Source organism: Rhincodon typus, chromosome 42 (assembly GCF_021869965.1).
Source record: "Rhincodon typus isolate 14 chromosome 42, sRhiTyp1.1, whole genome shotgun sequence".
NCBI lineage: Eukaryota > Metazoa > Chordata > Chondrichthyes > Orectolobiformes > Rhincodontidae > Rhincodon > Rhincodon typus.
The window spans coordinates 607,588-613,587 of NC_063373.1; the positions used below are offsets into that span (position 1 = coordinate 607,588).

The 6,000-nt window shown below is 44.5% G+C and overlaps 1 protein-coding gene across 1 annotated transcript in view; it reads left to right on the forward strand.

The window, feature by feature from the left end:
• Positions 1 to 6,000, forward strand: part of LOC109937859 (deleted in malignant brain tumors 1 protein-like) — a 49,618-nt gene that overhangs the window by 30,272 nt on the left and 13,346 nt on the right. The gene's annotated exons all lie outside the window — the stretch shown is intronic.

The following is a 6,000-nucleotide window of genomic DNA, read 5'->3' on the forward strand; positions in this document are numbered from 1 at the left end:
GGAGAGGTGGTGGCCTAGTGGTATTATCGCTGGACCTGTTAATCCGGACACCAATGTAATGTTCTGGGGACCTGGGTTCGAATCCCACCTTGGCAGATGGTGGTATTTGAACCCAATAAATATGTGGAATTAAGAATCTAATGATGATTGTGAATTGATTGTTGGGGGAAAACCCCACCTGGTTCACTAATGTCCTTTAGGAAGGAAACTGCCACCCTCATCCCGTGAATGAGTAAAAACAATTCTTGATTTCTTGGTGCAAACCAAGACTTTAATTTGTGCCACCAGTGTGAAGATCTGTTGAAAGGAATGATAGACTGGTCAGCAGTTGTAGCTGAACTCTCGTGGAAACACTGAGTTCATTTCTGAAGCAACATCAGTACCAAGCGTGTGTAGTCATTGCAATCCAGGAGAACAGAACGTTTTGGCATGACATTGTCTGATCACTGAGGGCAGCAACAGTTTGGGGGGTAATCAAAGTGACATGGGCGAGGATTAATTGGCATACCTCATGAGTATGCAAAACTTATTACGTTAAATATAGAGGGTGAGATGGTGTATGGCCAGTTCAGTTCGAATTTTCCAGAATCAAAAGTTTGTTCAAGAATATTTGCGTCTAAGTGTACAGTTGTCGTAATTAGACAAATACAATAGCGTGAGACAAATGAAATACTAAGAACGGTATTTGTATTCATAATCATAAAATAAGTGCATATTTTGACCGCTATATGTAAACTAAACATGACAACTTAAAAAGTACAAAAACAGAAGTGTTCTTCGTGTCGATCATCGTTGGCACCTGATGGAGGATAGCTCACAGGCAAATGTTTTAAAACTACTACGAACCATGAAGACATGTCTTATGGTCAGTCATGGGAACACAGCTGTTGGGTGACTGAAAGTACCTATAACAGTGCACTTAATCGTCTCACTGGTATTGAGTCCTGGCATCAGCACCCAGAAACTGAAGAACCGTAAATTAAAATTAACCGATGACTAAATTATTGGAGGTAAATGTCTCAATGAAACTCAAAGGTACGTGGCTCCAATCAGTAACTTGTTCTGGAGTATGACGTACAGGTTACCTGAAAGATTAAAAAAAAAAGGTTCAATCTTTACATTATATTTTCATTGATAATGTTTTGGGACTACTCTATTTTAAATGTTCACTCTGTTTCTCTCTGCAGGTACTGAGGGATTGAGGAATATTTTCACGCTCAGTCTGTAGATGTGAGGTTCACCTTTCATTCGCAATTTCCTCTGCATTACCACCAGGACTGCGATCAAATCACAGATTAACAGGACCCCCAAGGTTAGGCAAACAGCAACAGGCATGGAAATAGATTTACTTTCCTGTCTTTAAAGGAGGCTTTACAGAGAGATTGAGTTTCGATTCTTGTACAATTGTAAAGTATTCATCAAAAGGAAAACAGCGACATTTGCTTCAAAAACGTAAAAATGCCAACAGTATAATTCTCACTCGTCAGGAATGTAACGCTAACACAAACATTAATAGTAGAATCTCTCATAAATACCCGCAGGTGGGGGTGAACGGGAAATCGGAAACAAATCGGATCCTGTGGAAGAGATTGTACAAATATTTATGAAGATAAAATTTAATTTAGGAAGAGAAATGAAGGCACTAACGTGCGACATTAACGATCAACAATTGGCTCCAGTCAGCATCGTCCTTACCAGAACATATCACACTGGCAATTTCTTTGTGATTACACTCCCTTTGAGCCGGAGCTGGGGACAGACAGTAAGATAGAGAGGACTCACGTCCCTTACACTTCACATCATTCTGCCAGATCACACCTTTACCCTGGGAGACAGCGGGTCCTGCTTGGGCCGATAGAAAGAAACCACATCTCAGCTGTCTGCAGACAACATTGGCATCAATTATATCCTAGGAGTCAGCACGCAACGTGTCCCAGCGTTCATCGCACATTATCTCCACTCTCCCTGAACAGTTGCTGCTCCTTCCATCCAGGCGCAAGCTATCTTGCGAATCTGCGGCACAGAATGGATTGTGATTGAATGCAGCACAAAACAGAAACATCATTTTGAGAGTTGGCACCTTCATGATGAGGACCCACCTGATTGTTGCTGGCAGGAATTTGAACTGAGAGGCTCTTCCTTCCTCACATCGCTTTCTGTTAAGAGGAGAAACATGCTGACTGTATTGGAAATCAGTGTCTGGAATGACACCTGAACATTGAGAGGGTTTGTAGAGTGATCTGAACAAACAACACCAGCATCTTCCCTGTGCTCACTGTTGTGCAGACCCCATGGATTTCTCCGACATTGCCACAGGGTCGACTTGTCTGACAGACATTCTATCTCGTCAAGCCAAATAGGTCCTGTTCCTGTTCCGAATACCTGAGTGTCATGATCAATGGACTGGAGATCACCGCAGTGCAACTGTTTACAAATCACTTCCGCATCGTGGTTATCCAGGCTTTCCGAGCACACTGTTCCCCAGGTCCCATTGTAGAACACTTCCACTCTCCCCTCAGCTATGTTTTCCATTCACCAGCCGCATCTCCTTGTGCTTTTGTTCATACAACAGCAGATATCCAGATTGACAAATTGTTTATGTCTTCGGTGCATAGCTGTGACTGTCCTCTGACGTTCAACTCAGGACTTGTAAATGGATATAGTACAGAACATACCCTATTAAACGATTGGAAGAAGTCACAGAGATATAAAGCATAAGCAGAGCATAAGATGGAGGGAAAAACATACTTGACCTCATCCTCACTAATCTGCCAGCTGCAGTTGTATCTGCCCATGACAGTATCGGTAAGAGTGACCATCGCACAGTCCTTGTGGAGACGAAGTCCCTCCTTCACATTGAGAATAACTTCCATCGTGCTGTGTGGCACTATCACTGTGCTAAATGGGACAGACTTCGCACAGGTCTAGCGACTCAAGACTGGGCATCCATGAGGCGCTGTGGGCCATCAACAACAGCAGGATTATACTCCAGCACAATCTGTAACCTCATGGCCCGGCATATCCCCCACTCAACCATTACCATCAAGCCAGGGGATCAACCCTGGTTCAGTGAAGAGTGCAGAAGGGCATGCCAGGAGCAGCACCAGGCATACCTGAAGATGAGGTATCAACCTGGTGAAGCCACCAAACAGGACTACTTGCATGCCAAACAGCGAAAGCAGCAAGTGATAGACAGAGCTAAGTGATCCCACAACAAACGGATCAGATCTAAGCTCTGCAGTCCTGTCACATTCAGTCGTGAATGGTGGTGGACAATTAAACAACTCACTGGAGGAGGAGGGTCCACAAATATCCTCATCCTCAATGATGGAAGAGCCCAGCACATCAGTGCAAAAGACAAGGCTGAAGCTTTCACAGCAATCTTCAGGCAGAAGTGCAGAGTGGATGATCCATCTCGGTCTCCTCCAGTGGCCCCCAGCGTTACAGATACCAGTCTTCAGCCAATTCGATTCACTTCAGCCCTTGATATCCAGGCTGCATTCGACTGAGTGTGGCATCGAGGAGCCCTGGCAAAACTGAAATCAGTGGGTATCAGGGGGTAAACTCTCCAGTGGTTGGAGTCATACCTGACACATAGGAAGATGGTCATGGTTGTTGGAGGTCAATCATCTCAGCTGCAGGCCATCTCTGCAGGAGATCCTCAGGGTAGTGTCCCACACCCAACCATCTTCAGCTGCTTCATCAATGCCCTTCCCTCCATCATAAGGTCAGAAATGGGGACGTTCGCTGATGGTTACACAATGTTCAGCATCATTCGGGACTGCACCAGCTGCAGGTGTCCCACAGTGTCATGGGGGGGATTTCCATGATTTGAACCCAGCGATAGTGAGTGAGTGTGGCTGAGTGTAATTGTGAATGTGTGACTGTGTCTGTGTCTCAGTGAGTGAGCGAGGCTAATTGACAGAATTGACAAAGGGTCACATCTCCACAGATGCTGCCAGACCCAATGAGCTTTTACAGCAATTTCTGTTTTCGTTTTTTTTTTATTTATAGCATCTGCAGTTCTTTTGGTTCTAACATGCAGAAGGATCTGAGCATATAGGTCCAAGGTCCCCTGAAAGTGGCAACACAAGTGGATAAAATGATCAAGACAGCATAAGGCATGCTTACCTTAATCTGTCTGGGCACAGAGTATAATTTTATTTTAAAATCAGGTTGCTTACTATTGAACTTTAGTTCGGCCTCATTTGGAATATAGTGGACAGTTCTGGTCACCAAACTATCAGAGGAATGTGGAGGCTTTGAAAAGGGTGCAGAAACAGGTTACTAGGATTTTGCCTGGCTTGGAGAGTATTAGCTATGAGGAGAGATTAGACAAACTTAGATTGTCTTCCTTTGAACATTAGAGGCTGAGAGGTGACCTGATAGTCGCTGTGATGAGAGATCAATCAATCCTCCTGTAAGAGTGGAAGTTCAAAGTGATAGGGGATTGATCGATCACCCCTGGAGGACTGGGTGACCAATGTGATGGGGGATTGATCCATCATCCCTGGAGGACTGGGTGACCAATGTGATGGGGGATTGATCCATCAGCCCTGGAGCACTGGGTGATCAATGTGATGCAGGATTTATACATCACTTTATTGTTGGGCTTACTTGACCGAAGCGTCGACATGTATGGACCAGGACAGATTGCTGGTGATATTAACTCCTAGAACTACATGTTTTAGACCAGCTCCGCCTCAGCACCATTGACACAGACAGGGATATGTTATGCACGCTGCTTCCTGAAGCTGACGACCAGCTCTTTCGTTTCGTTGGCATTGAGGGAGAGATTGCTGCTTTGGCAATACAACACGAAGTTTTCTATCTGTTTCCTGTCCTTTGCCTCGTTGTTGTTTGAGATCTGACCCACTACAGTGGAGTCATCACCAAATTTGTAAATGCAGTAGAGCTGTATTTGGCCACACACACTGTCTCAGGCAGATGGAAACTGCTGATGTTCTAATTGGACACTGCTATCAGCCTGATATATCTGTGTTTGTTTTTTTTTCCCCCAATCTCCAGGGACAATCCGTCTCTCTCCTGAGGGGAGATATATTCCGAATGGAGCAATGTGACAGATTGTCTGTTCTGCTCAATGCCAAAGTTTACAAAGTTTTCCGGTGAGTGAGAATAACTCCTGAGACACGTCCAATCGGAAGTGGGGACCATCCCTGGGCATGTTCATCTCCTTCTGCTCATGCCTCAGGGACAACATCGCAAGGGATCGTACAGGACTGCCCTGTGTCTCCAAAGGCATTGAAGAAGTGAACAACTCCGCAACACTGAGAGATTCGATGGTTTCTGGGGAATATGTGATGCTTGTGCAGTAGCGTAAGGAGGCCAGCAGAGGTGGGCATTGTATCACTGTAAACACAAGAGGGACAGATCTGAGCCTTTAATTAATCACATTTTAATTAATTCATGAAAACTTCCTGACAGGACAAAGGGTGTCCCATTGCAGGCAGAGTTGATCAAACACACACATACACACAAATAGAGGAAAATATGCAAAAAATTACACAGAAACAAACGCATGTACAGAAACACATACACAGGCAGACAGAGACACATACTGATATGCATAATGTCCCTTGGTAGATTGTCAGGAAACTGCTTCATCTGTTTAATACACTCATGTTCATTCGTAAAATGGATAATCATTAGATGTTTTGTTTATTGATTTATGAACAAAAATGAGTGTGTGTATTTGTGTTCGTCTGAGGGTGTGTGAGTATGTATGAGTGTTAGGGTTTGTGTGTATCAGTGAGTGGGAGCCAAAATGTGAGTGTGTGTGAGTGTGACAGTGAGTGAGAGTGTGAGTATAACTGTGTGTGTGTGTGAGTGTGACAGTGAGTGAGAGTGTGAGTGTAACTGTGTGTGTGTGTGTGTGACAGTGAGTGAGAGTGTGAGTGTAACTGTGTGTGTGTGAGTGTGACAGCGAGTGAGAGTGTGAGTGTATCTGTGTGTGTGTGAGTGTGACAGTGAGTGAGAGTG